Source organism: Ambystoma mexicanum, chromosome 8, assembly GCF_040938575.1.
Source record: "Ambystoma mexicanum isolate Mex_15411 chromosome 8, UKY_AmexF1_1, whole genome shotgun sequence".
Classification (NCBI taxonomy): domain Eukaryota; kingdom Metazoa; phylum Chordata; class Amphibia; order Caudata; family Ambystomatidae; genus Ambystoma; species Ambystoma mexicanum.
In genome coordinates, this window is record NC_090929.1 from 235400600 (window position 1) to 235414541 (window position 13942).

The 13942-nt window shown below is 43.2% G+C and overlaps 1 protein-coding gene across 2 annotated transcripts in view; it reads right to left on the reverse strand.

Annotated features, from left to right (window-relative positions):
• The window catches only part of LHX6 (LIM homeobox 6), a 562516-nt gene that overhangs the window by 30108 nt on the left and 518466 nt on the right, over positions 1-13942 (reverse strand). The gene's annotated exons all lie outside the window — the stretch shown is intronic.

Here is a 13942-nt window from a genome sequence, read left to right on the forward strand (position 1 = left end):
TTTTACAGTGTCATAAAACATGCTTTTTTTCTCTGCATAGAAGTACGTTTGCAAGGTACTGTGTTAGAAGTTGAAGTTGTAAACTGGTTGAGTTTTCTCTATAATCACATATGACATATTTTATTTTAAAGTATGTGTTTGGAAAAAGTGTTGTAAGATTTGTAAAGAATTGCAGTGGCTGGGAAGAGGAAATTCCTTTCCAAACTCTCTTCTGCAATGGTAGCTCACAGTGGCTTACCTCATTAGTCAGTTGTGCACATGGAAAATAATGTGCGCACAACAGCCAACCAGTTCCGCACATAGAGAAAAATAATTAGAGGGAACATTGATGATCACTTTAAGGCAGCCTTCCCACGCCTTATCGTGCCTGATTTGATATTCCCGGGAAAATGTCAAATGCAATATGCAGACGTAGCATGAACGCTGGAATTCCCTAAGGATTGGGGAAACCGATATAAGAGCAGTACAACAAAGTGCCCCGTTAGGTGCGCTTGTGAGTTGTGAATGTTACAATCCTCCTCCTCGAAAACACTCTTGTTTTTTGGGCTATTAAGCCAACACTATTGTATTAAAGTAAAGATAGGGAGGAATGGCATATGAGGAGGGGCACACTGCCTGCAGGTGTTGTTTGGTTGCTTATATGCCCAGCCTTTGACTGCCCATGGTAATGCTAATCCCAATGACAATTCCTGCCCCTCCCCGCCCAAAACACCTCCTCATGGGAACTCTTTGAGCTGGCTTGATCAAGCCTTACCACAAAACTATGCGCTCAAAATGCCCACCAGTTTTTTTTTTGTTAAAGCTGTCTTCTGAGAGTGAATGGTTTAATTGGAGCTGTAAACCTGTCAGGTTCTTCCATACATACCTGTTTGCGGCGCCACTGGCTAAGTGCAGAAAATAAAATGGGCTCACCATATGTTTTGCCCCAGGGGTCAACTTACCCTGTGACAGCTCTGGTGCACAGAGGTGCCTTGCTGTAACCAATCTACTGAAAATTACAGCAATATCTTTGCTATTAGAGAGTTGGTTCAAAAGTCATCTGTGCATTCTTGACAGCTGCAGGGACACAAAGTCACTGCAGGTAGCAGTAGCAATTTATCTTTTTCACCTCTGATCTAAATTATAACAATTGTCTCCCTTAAATAGTCTAGAGGCACATACATTGTTATTTATAAGCTGTGCCTGGTTGTGGCATGGTGACTAAACTGTGCCTGGTTGTGGCATGGTGACTGCTAAGAACACAAAATTATTAAGCCACATCAATTTGTTATCAAAGCAGAGCATACTATAATAGGACTGATGTTTATTGGTGTCTAGACTTCCTGTCTCCACAGCTGCCCTATGGAATAATAGCCAGGAAGTTGCTCATGAGGTTCCACCCTGAGGAACAAAAGCCAGGATGCTGCCCCTTTGATTCCCCATGCAGTAGGTGTCACACATTCCCCCAGGGCAAAGACGCTTCCCCTAGGAGGTCTCCTGGGAATGGTGCTTCTGAGGCAGCATTGACATAACAAAGACAGCCTCGCGTCAGGGTGCTGACCACTGGAGTTACTTTGATGACAGCAGATAGAGTAGCCGGAGAAGGATTGTACTCCTGAAGTAGTGTCCCACCATGTTGCTTTCTCTTAGGATTCTCTTCCTTTTCGTGTAACCTCCATTTCCTTCAAGCAAGGTACTGTGTGCGATATCATAAGGCAAAGAACACTTGTTACAACAAGAGCGATTGGGTGCCTTACTGCAGGGTTTCTTTGGGTCAGTTCCCCTGTAGCCCTTTACATTTAAAATTAGATGGTAATGCCTCATTCTTTGATTCATCTCTGGACCTAAACAAAGGACAATAATTCATTTGTTGGGGATACAGTGTATTCCAGAGTCCTCTGACTGGCAAGTGAAGGCAGAGGCAAGACTTGACCCCTAACCATCCCCATGGAACAGTTGGGTTGACAGCTGTTTGGTTTAAGGCCTCACTGTGGCTGCACTGTAACCACGTCCCTCTCGCTGCAGGTGAAGGAATGCCTGCAGGTGCCAGCCAAGCTCCCTGGAGTGGAAGTATAACTGAAGGTCTCGTCTTGTATCCTTGTCATGGAGCCCCTGGATTGGGACTCCTAGCAACTGCAAAATCAAGGAAGTGATCCCTGAATCTCCCTGCTTCTCCAATCCACCTCAATGACAGTTTGGGCAACTGCAACATCATCCAAGCTGCTGCATAGCAACCATGGAATCCCTTCTTTACCCCGATCCTCTGCTGCCTATGCGTCTCCTAGTTCACTCAACGCTGATGTGAAAGTTCTGCCATCTCGGCATCTGAGACCCGCCGAGTCTTCTAATGTCCTCCACATGTCCACCGTCTGGATACCAGCTTCTTTGAGCTACTGCACGATACCTTTGCAGTACACAGATGCCATGTTGTGCCAGCCAAGCCTGATCACCACCAAAGGCAAGTCTGTGCTTGTTTCTCCCCAAGGTCAAGTATTCCAGCGCCGCAGACCCGGTACTGCAGCCATTCCCATTCAACATGCAAGCTGATGCTGCTGCCAAACAGCACTGCATTGTTGGGTCCTGTAACCTCTACTCCACGACTCAACCGTGGCCAGGTGCTCAAAGCACTCGCCCTCCTGGTTCACTGCCGTAAACCCTGTCTCAAAGCTATTGAGCCCCAATGACCCAAAAGAAGTACTGTGAAGAGTCCCTATCTCTGGGTCCACTTTCAGGACCCTTTGAATTTGTAAACCCCCCTTCTCTGCCTTTTTCTTCCAAGACAATCTTGAACGATAACATAGTGTCAATCTAGTGCCTGAATACCCCTGCTATCTACCCAGAGTGCTATTGTACAACAGCTTGCATTTCTTGTTTCTCTACAGGGGTGGGTTTTGCTTGTGTTCTTAATTAAAATTCTATATTTTAATAGAACCTTGTTTGGAGATTCTTTTATTATGGATTATTTTACATAAGTTGCCCAGGTTGAGACTGTGATCACCTCAATCAGTTATTGAAGGGTAAAGCCTGCCCTCGGCATACATTACCACAAAAGACAAAGGAAGAATAACCATCTAGCTTTGTCTGTTTTTATTTCATTTCTTTATTTGCATTTGTATAGCGCACTTGCAGCCCAGGGGCATCGAGGCGCAAGTGTGCTATACATTTACCTTTACAATTGTGATCACTGCCGGTTGTGTAGCAGTGCGGGGCTGAATAGGTGGTCTGACCACTACTCATACCTGTACTGCACAGCAGTAATCATTTCCCACACACACTCACTCATAACGACTAATTTTGATTGCTAAGAATTAGTTGGCATGTACAAAAGGGATAGTACTGATAAAAACAACAGAACCCCAACATTGATACTTCAATTGTAACAGATTTGAAGGCGTGGTTCACCTGTGCCCCCTCCAAGGACCTTATTATATGGTGATAATGGTAAAAGCGTGAATTATTTTAAATACCACTGTAAGGAATGGCCATCTGGCAAGGGTGCAAAGCCCAGGCTTTTTATTTGTATTAGTACATAAAATGATGCAGGTTATTCCTTCTCCAAAGGGGTAATCTGCTAACCAGATCCTCCTTTGTCACAACTCCATGCCAAAAGTATAATGTAACCTGATCCGCAGTCCCCGCTCGGCTCATGGTGCGGAGCAGGTTCAAAGGTCACAAGATGCTGACTTGAGCGACACATGATAGCAAAGTCACTGCAGCACAGAGGTGGCATTTAAGATATGCCCACTGTACCAAAACTATATTGATCATGAGTACCCCATGCTGGTGCCGGGGTAATCTCTAAGAATAAGCTATGCCTGAGTTTAGGCGTTGTGCATGGTGCTACCTATGATCATGGCTGCCACACCCCTATCGAGTCAGCTCTGCTGTGGGAGGGAATGTGTATTCGGGTCAGACAGGTTGATACTGCCCCATGTCAGGACATAAACCCCCAAAGATACTGCCTCTCTTTGATTCTCTTTGTGAGGTCCGCTAACACCCTTCCCCCATCAACAGCTGCATAGCAGTCAGCTGTCCTGGGCGCAGGAAAACACATTCAAGAAGAGTAGTCTCACACCAGGGTGCTGCATGTCTAAAGGTTGTGAAGTAGGCAAGGGGCGTTTTAATTTAGCTAATCACTGTGCTTGATCTTTGTTTTTAGAGAAATGCCCTGCTGCAGGTTATTGGGTTCCCAGAAAAAGCGCCCTTCTTTCTCTGTGTCGTATGTTTGTAAAGGAGAGAGTTTGGGCCCTGTCCACCTGAGCGCTGGGTTACTGATTGTATCAGTTTGTAGATATTTATAAAAATGAATGGATTCAATACAATTCAGCAGTGCTGTATCTATTGATAGCTGTGAGCCGACACGTGTTTTGACCCTCAGGGGTCTTTCTCAAGGCATGCAGATAATAGATGCAGTTATTGCTGGACTGGGCGGTCCTATATATCCTGATTGGCAGGACTGGACAAGTGGTCCAAGTAGGAGCCTGTTGAGGCCTAATAGTCCATGGAGTTCTCTTTAGCATGTGAGCCCAGATGGGCTTGAGGATTTCCTGTTGTGGTCACAGCGATCTTTCGAAAGTTCGCCATGACAACAACAGGAGGCACCCATCACTTAAGAGGGCCTACTTCGATACTTTAGTCAGCATACACCAGACTATATGGACCATGAAAATATAAAGGAGGAAAGAGCGAGAGAGAGTTTATTTGTGTGTGTATATATATATATATATATATATATTACACAGCCACTACTGTTATGGTTAAATTGCTAATCCCATAGGAAGAGCACTTTTTGGGTGGCTTATAACTTTGCTCTCCCTGGACGAATCCTCACCAAATGGGAAAAAACTTTGCTCACGCCTACAGCCCAAACCGCTGGACGGATTTACACCAAATTTGCGGCAGGAGCGGCGGCTTGGTCCCGAAGGCGTGCTTTTGTTAATTTGGTGTAAATCCGTCCTGTAGTTTTTTTTTAAATGACCATAACATAAGGCAAAAAAATGAGTGATATCTATGTCCGCTCCATGGACTCACTTCCCTGTTCGGTCTGTGGACTGGCCTCCGATTGGCCTCCGATTGGCCAGAAAAATGTGCAGACTTTTGCATGGTCTGTGAACACCGGGATGCAGCCGCTGATTGGGTGGTGAGAAAACGTGAAATGCATCTGTTTTCCTGAAACGGCCACCATCTCGGATTCGCAGACTTTTTGGGGGTCCGGGAACAGCGCAGCGAAAACATTTTTTTAAAAAGCAGCATTTCACTTGTCAAACTCGACAAACAATCTCTGTGGATGTGGGGGGGGTGAGGATTGGATTGGATATGGCCATAAAAAGCCAAAAAAAAAGTTGTTTCACCCCCCCGAAAGTCCGATGTCCTGGGGCAGTCCTGTGGTGTTCACGGACACTTCAGTTGTCCTAGGACATCTGTACCTATTTCTGCATTACAGGGTTGGGGAAAAGCAGTTTTGGATGTCTTATAACTTTTGCGCCACTCAATGAAACTGCATGTAATTTTGCAATTTTATTCTAGAACTAATCCTCAATGGTTTTGCTAAATATTTTGGGATTCTGTCAAGAGGGGCAAAATTAGAGGGGGGGGTTCCAAAATATTGCAAAGGCATATAAATGTGGTGTCATTTGACGAATTTGCACAACATTTGGCAAAACGATTTTGGATCTAGATATAAATGGTTTTCTAAAGTTTGGTGCGATTTTCTCAAGAGTGGGTGAAATTAGAGGGGGGGTCTCAACATGATTTGATGGCTTATAACTTTGTTGCTATTTGACGAATGTGGACAAAAGTTTTAAAAAAGATTATAGACCAAACCTTCAATGTTTGTGTAAAGACTGAATGGATTTTGTCGAGTGGGGGCCAAGTTATATGACTATTGTATGTACATACATTTTGACACTTTGGCCGTGTTTTATTTTTTGACAAGTGTAATAATATAGGTACAAAAAATAGTCATATACCTTTGGTGACTGAGGTATAGCCTGTGGCCGTGGGCAGTAGCCAGATTGTCTGGGTCATGGCATAAGGTTATGACACGGACAATCTGGCTACTGGCCATGACCGCTAGGGACGAAAAATGGTGTTAAAGTGGCTATTTCTACCTGGGACCAGCTATGTGGTATAGTTATTCGAAGGTAGGATAGGTTTGAAAGGGAAAAAAAGTGCTTGTGGTAATATGTTCATAGGGTTTTGCAGGCTGCCATGGCAAGGGAAGAGGGGCTGTGTATGGAGCCCCGCCTTCTCTTTCCATGTTGGCTGTCTTGGAAAATGATTGTCCTTCCTACAGCGCAGAAGAATAATCCTTCCCTCTTACAGCTATAGGAAGAAAAATCTATGTTTTAGCACCATGGTTCCCGCTTTGGGAACCAGGGGCGCTAATGGCCTTTATACGCCATTTCAGGGGCTGCAATGGACTATAATGGTCTGTAGCCCTCCTTATTTATTTATTTATAATGCACCAATGCCCATAGACATCAGGCTGTGTGGTTACAGTATTTGTTGAGGAAGATGAGGTGGAGGAAGACAGCCTACTACTTGCTGAGAAAGGAATAACGTTTCTGAGAGCATTGCAGTCATTGGATTTGGTGTGGCGGCGCATGGAGGTGGTCACGTAGGAGTACTGTCCAGGTAGTCTGCGAATGAGTACAAAATTGCACTCAGTGCATTTCACTTTGGTGCTTTAGCCTTTGGTACACTCCCAACAGTAGCAAAGAACTGGCACACCCATTATTCGATCTTGGTGCTAGAAGTGGGCACTTCCTCTACCTCATCTTCTTGGTCCTCTTCATTGTCTTTGAAAGAACTGCGCTATTTTTGTTGTGAAGGTCCTCCAGCTGGTGGTGGTGGTGGCTCTTGGGGAGGATGGATGGCAATAACTGATGCCATTTTTAAGATAAATAGCAGTTTTGATAAATGTCTTTCAAGTATGCACTGTGTACTAGATTGGTAATGGATAATGAGTACGAAAAGGTGTAGGGGGTGTGCTAGGGAAATTTCGAAGTTGAAAGTTCCTAGATCAGTAGAAAATGCAGTTCCGAACTGTCCACGAAAGAAAGACGGATCTTATCGTGCAGTGCGGACAGGTTCTCGGACATGTCATCATGCCGCATGCCAGCGTATGGTCATGTGCCACTGTCCGTAAGGTCCGCAATGAAGTCAGATGTTCGTAGATGTCTACCGATGCAAAACTAGTTGAAATAGTTGCAAAAAGTGAATAGAAGTGTTAAAAATGATTCAAGAAGGTGGGAAATGGCAAGCAGAGTTTTAAGGTGACACTTTGAAAATTGGACACATATATTGTTATATTTGGTAAGTATGATATTAGTAAGTTGTAGGAAAATTGCATGCACTGGTAAAAACCCATGAAATTCACTGAAATAACGTTGTTAAAGGGACGTTATGGTTAAGTTGCACTAATAAAAACCTATGAAATTCAATGAAAAAACTTTGTTAAGGGGACGTTATGGTTAAGCTGCACTAATAAAAACCTATGAAATTCACAGAAAAGATTTTGTTAAAGGGACGTTATGGTTAAGTTGCACTAATAAAAACCTACGAAATTCAGTAAAAAAATGTTGTTAAAAGGACGTTATGGTTACAAGTATAATCGAAAACCCCCTGAAATTCGCCAGTTATGGTAAGCTAAGCAACCATAACTCGCGCCACCACCGTGCACTGCTAAGACAAACACCCAGGACATCAAAGATCACATCACAAATATCATTGATGACATCGAGTGACGCCACGATATGTGCTGTGTGGTTATGGTTAAGTTGCTGTTTCCATAGGAAGAACACTAAAGTATATGGGCCACTCTGAGTTTTTAGCAAAGTTTGGAGATGTTTGGTCCAGGGGGCAAAAGTTATAGGGGGGGGTCCCAAAACGTCTTTTTTCCCATAGACTGAATGGGGGAAAAACTTGCACATGCCTACAGGTCAAACTGCAGGATGGATTTTCACCAAATTTGCGGCAGGGGCAGGGGCTTGGTCCCGAAAGTGTGCTTTTGTAAATTTGGTGACAATCCGTCCAGTAGTTTCCTTTAAAACGACCAAAAAATATGTTGCAAAAAATTAGTGATATCTATGTCCGCTCCGCGGTCACACTTCCCTGTTCGCTCCGTGGACAAGATACCGATTGGCTAGGGGGTGGTGTCATGACCGCGGACACTTGACGTCTTCGCCGATTGGTTGCAGCGAGCCGTGATGTGCGTCAGAATGTGTGGATGCGCCCGACATCTTGGATCCAACAACAGCGCGTCGCGACCAGAGGCAAAATGCTGTTTCGGAAACTGTTTTGGTCTGCTACAGTGCTTGGGGAGGTTCAGAGAGTAGGAAATGGGTGAAATATTGTACCTGTTTAGTCGGCAGGTGTTAATGATGTATTTGCCATGCCCGCCTTGTCCGGGATGTTTGTAAGTACTAAAAATGAGGGGTCTCATAAGGATAGTACTTCAGTCCGTGTTGTGGGCAGGCAACTTCAAACTGTTCTATGGACACGCGTGGTGTTAGCGAACATTACAATTGAGTACATGCTGTATTTACTATATTTGTTTGTATGGGTGTGCTACTAATTTATATGCCGCCATGGGTGTGATATGCTGCGGTAAGTGTGGCCAGGGCCTAGAGTCTTGGGTGCATGGCCGTAGGCCGTAGGCCATACTCCCAAGACGCTAGGCCATGGCCACAACCAGAGCAGCATATCACAGCTATACCTACACACGTAGCCTCGCATATCGATCAGGTGTTTGTGGGGAGGATCTAGAGTCTGGGATGCCAAAGGCCATGTACACAAGATCAAATTTGTACGTTGAGATTTTATAAAGCACTATGGGTATATTACATAGAGTCTTGGCTGCATGGCTGAAGGCCATGCAACCTAAAAAACACATTTATAAGCACTGCAGTTATAAGCCACTATGGGTTTCATATACTGGACACCCATGCATTCACATATATATGGCCTTACACCCAAGACTCTAGCCTCTGGCACACCTACTGCAGTATATCACAGCTATAGATACACCCGTAGTATCAAACATCAATCAGGTGGTAGTGGGGAGGGCCTAGAGTCTTGGGTACAAGACCAAATTTATACGTAGTGCACTTACAAGCCACAATGGGTGCAATATGCTGTGGTGGTCATGGCCAAGATGTAGAGTTTTGGGTGTATGGCCTTCTTATACGCACTGAAGTTCTAAGGCACTATGGTTTTTATATAGTGCATTGGTTGTGGGCAGGATGTAGAGTTTTGTCTGCATGGGTGAACGCCATAGGCCGTGCGCTATACTCCCAAAACTCTAGGCCCTGCCCACAACCACTGCAGCATATTGTACAGCCACGGTAGTGGCTGTGTACTTATGGTGAAGTTGCTGTTTCCATAGGAAGACTACTTTTTGGGTGCCTTATAACTCTGCTCCCCCTGGACGAATCCTTACCAAACTTTGCAAAAAAAGTATATGGGGCACTCTGAATTTCATTGGAAACGTTGGTGATGTTTGATCCATGGGGGGAAAAGTTATAAGGGGGGTTCCCAAAACGTCTCTTTTCCCCTTAGAGTGAATGGGGGGAAAAGTTTGTGTCCGCGGACATGTGGCGCTTTCCCTGATTGGTTGTGGAACAGCGTGAAATACGTCAGCTTTCTTCGGTGCCCCCGCCATCTTTTATTCATGTTTTGGTGTACGTGGACATCGCCAGTTACTCATACAAATCAAGACACCATTGCACTTGTCACACTTATGAAATACTATTTCAGAAGGTGACCTTTAAGGAGGCAGGGATGGGATGTGCCCGCACAAACTCAAAAAGTGGACTTTTCTTGTCACCAAAGTCATACGGTTAAATGGATGTTGGTGCTCACTGTACCACTACCAATTAATGCGTCTGGGTTACAATGTTTTTTGGAACAATATTGCCGTCAGACTGGTGTCCTAAGTTTTGAAAACTAAGCCCGCCATCTACACTGCTTCCTGCAAACAGCGATTCTGGAGGTGTATGGGAGTGGAGGTTCTCATAATTGTATTTCAATATGTTGTTGAAAAGTAAGAATGTATTTGCCTTCTGAGTTAAGGTCACACAAGTTACTTTTTTGGTTGCATGCTCAATAGGACCACGCATCCGAGTGACTGTATAAGGGGCAATTGTTTTTTTACATTGAGCGAAAGGGAAACTTTAGAAGCTATTCAAGGAATGAAAGGTTCGAAAAAAATAGCAATTGAGAAGGTAATGTTTTAAAAACACATGCACATGAAATATCAGTCCACGAAGATTCTTCGGTGCGAATACACTGGTGTCTGACTTGGCCAAAAAGAATGAACGCAGTACATATTATGTAAGTTTACTTTTGACCACTCTACACCGACCTGCTTTTTAATTTTAAATTACCCACCCACTAATTGTGACCATATAACTTAAGTATTAACTTTCTGTGCTGCTATATTTTTCCTCCAATAATGGAGAGTGCAGAGTTTCCGTGTTTGCAGGGTATGACTACACTCACCCTTTTTTAGCGTTTATATTTCTTATTTGAAACGTTATGTTTGCCCACATAGCTTTGTGTATCAGTTTGCACGTTCTTTTGGTCTTTTTTTAAATCACAACATGTACATTTTTTTTACTTGTCCATTCATTTTGCCTTCATAACTGAATTATCATCTTCCTGTGTAGTTGCCATTTTTTTTTTACCTTACGGCGCATGCAGAATCTCAGCATTTGTAGCCTGTTACTATATTTACACATGGTCAACACTCACATTTCACTAAAATGTTATGCTTGACCACTTACATTTGTGTATTACTTTCCATATTCTTTGTGTCTTTTTTGCAATTTTTAGCTAAAGGTTGGGTATTGACACATATTTTCTGTTACGTTTTGCGCCCAGGTACGTCTTGCCGTACTGTCCGTGCCATGGTTTCCTGGTGCCGAGTGACGGCTTTTTTGGATGCCAAATACAACTGCTCATGACCGGTTGCCTGTAAATCCCAATTCTGTGGGATGACAAGCCAGGGCCGCTATGCCAGTACGCTGAACTCGCTATTAGGAGCAACATCACATCATTTATGGTGCTGCAGGCTGAAGGTCATGGCACCTTCTTGGAAATCACTGTGCAAACAAAGCGGCTGCTTTAACCAAGAACGCATATTTTGTGTATGGGAAAAGAAGAACGTGTGCCTCATCCTTAACGTTTGCAATGACGTCCTAAGAACCATTGTTACCATTTCATTAAAAATGAAATTACTCTGACGGTCTCTGACAGTTTCTTGTTAAATAAATCCTACTTTACAAACTGTAAAATGTTAACGTTTTCTTTCACAATCCGGTCTATCATTTCAAAATGTAAGGTACTACGTTGTACGTCGCTGTATGTTCATTTACAGGTTCTCTGTCACGTCACGTACTTGTGCTTTTTGCAGGGTACCATGGAAAGGGAAGAGGGGCTATGTATGAAAGAACCGCCTTCCCTTTCTATGGTGGCCATCTTGAAAAAGGATTTTGTTTTGTAATATGACCCGCCAAGGGCACGCCAGATTATAACCAGTAATACTATTTTTTAGTAGCACACGTTACTGCTTTGCAAATCTAGACTATTACTAGCAAATATTATTGCGTCTATGTCATTTATTGAGAAACAAAGTACGTGGAGTGTATGCAATTTTTTTAAAAAATGTATTTACACTGTGAAATGTCGCTCTGAACGGAATATTTACTTTGTTTACAGGTGACTTTCTTTTTTGGTAGGACAGCTAATAAGGCAATTTGCAAACGCCAATGAGCAAAGCGGCAACAAACTGTAATATGGGCCGGTAGATGGACGGCGAAAAATTGTGTGTGTTTGATATTTGTAAGGTAGCGGCACTGTTTCTCATGCTTCTTCATTACAGCAGTGCTGCTGTTTCTTGGGGAGCAGGGATGGCCTTAGCTGATGTCATTTTCAGATAAGTAGAACTTTTGCTAAAAGTATATAATGTGTTGTGCATTGCTAATAGCTGCCTCCCAATATGTGTTGGCGCTGTGTAAGGGAAATGTTGAAGGTGGACGTTCCTTCATCAATATAAAATCTATTTCTACACTGTCCACAAAGCATAGATCTTACTGTTAAGTGTGCACTGATTCTGGGACACGTCACCGTGCTATATGCCAGCATATTGTCATGTGGCATTCTCCGCAACCATAACTGCCTGCACCACTGTGCACTGCTAACACTAACACCAGCTAAGCAACCATAACTCGCGCCACCACCGTGCACTGCTAAGACTAACACCCAGGACATTAAAGATGACATCACAAATATCATTGATGTTGTGGTAATGCCCACAACATATGCCAGTATGTTATGTTGATTTGTACCACATACCGCTACCACCCAGAGGCAGTCTCCAGGTGCTCCATTTCAAATACTTTTATGCTGGGTGTGCCCATACATACCATGTCAGTATTACCATATAAGAACTGCCAGCCAGTAAAAAATGCCAGGCCACCGAAACTAAGTATATCCAGACTGGCTGTACCAAGACAGGCTAGTGTACCTAGTAAACACACTTATGTTTGCTTTTACTCTGGAAGCAAGGTATACAAATTCAGTGGCGCACAAAGAATATATGGCTAGACTGGAGCCACCAACATAAGCCAGTCTAGCCATGTAACAACACTCATCATGTTTGCTTAACGCTTTATGTCAAGTAAAACATAAGAAATGCCATGCCACAGTAAGAAAGTAAATGCAAAATATACACTGACATAGGCCAAATTAGCTACATAATAATAATAATTATTTTTGCTTTGTACTTGATGCCAGTTAAATAATGGCATGCCATATTGCAAAAGTAAATGCAGACTGGCACTACTAATGTAGGCCAGTCTAACCACATAACACTTATGATTGCATTTCTATTGATGCCAAGTAAAAAATGTCATGCCACATTAAGAAAGTATATGCAGACTGACACTAGTATTGCCAGTCTGCATTGACCTTCTTAACATGGAATGGCATTTTTACTAGCCATCAAGGGTAAGGCAAACATGAATGTTATTACCTACCTAGACTGACAAAGAACCAAAAGTAATCCAGATTAGACAGGTAATAACACTTATCATGTTTGCATTACCCTTGATGCCAAGTATAAAATGTCATATCACAATAAATAAGTATATGAATACTTGTACCACTAATGTAGGACAGCCTAGTCACATAATGCCATTTATCTGGGTTGCTTTACGCATGATGCACAGTAACTGTATCAAGGGTAAAGCAAACATAAGTGTTATTAATAGGCTCGACTGGCCTATATTCAATGTATTACAGTCTAGCCAGGTAAAAATGCTTATCATGTTTGCTTTACCGTGGATGCACAGTTATTGTGCATCAATGGTAAAGCAAACTTGATTTGTGTTATTACGTGGCTAGAGCGGCCTGCATTGAAAGAAGGCCATTGAGAGCACTTGTCATATTTGCTTTACCCATGATGCACAATAACTGTATGGGCTGACACACACACACACACTTTCACATGCACATTCGCACATCATTCATATGACTCTATGCATGCACAAATTCATAAAAACAAACACCAACATACATACGTTCATGCAATCAATACATTCATACATATATACATATTACATTAAAAAAAACACAATTACATGCATGCACCCTCCACTAGCGCCCGCACGGTCACAGGGAGGACAGAGGCCCTCCCCTCCGCTCTGTAATGTAAACACGCCAGCTGACAGGAGGGCACTCCTCTCCTGTCAATCAGCATGTAAACAAGCTGACTGAGAGGAGAGGACTCCTCTCCTGTCAATCAGCATGTCTACAGTGTTAATGCAATAATGAGAGGCAGCCTTCCACCGCCTCCAGTTATTATATGCTATGTTTGTTGCAGAGCCAAAGGGTCTCCGCAGCAATATGATAATGGAGGTAGGCAGCACAGTCTCCTGTGCAAATTCATTATTTCACCCGG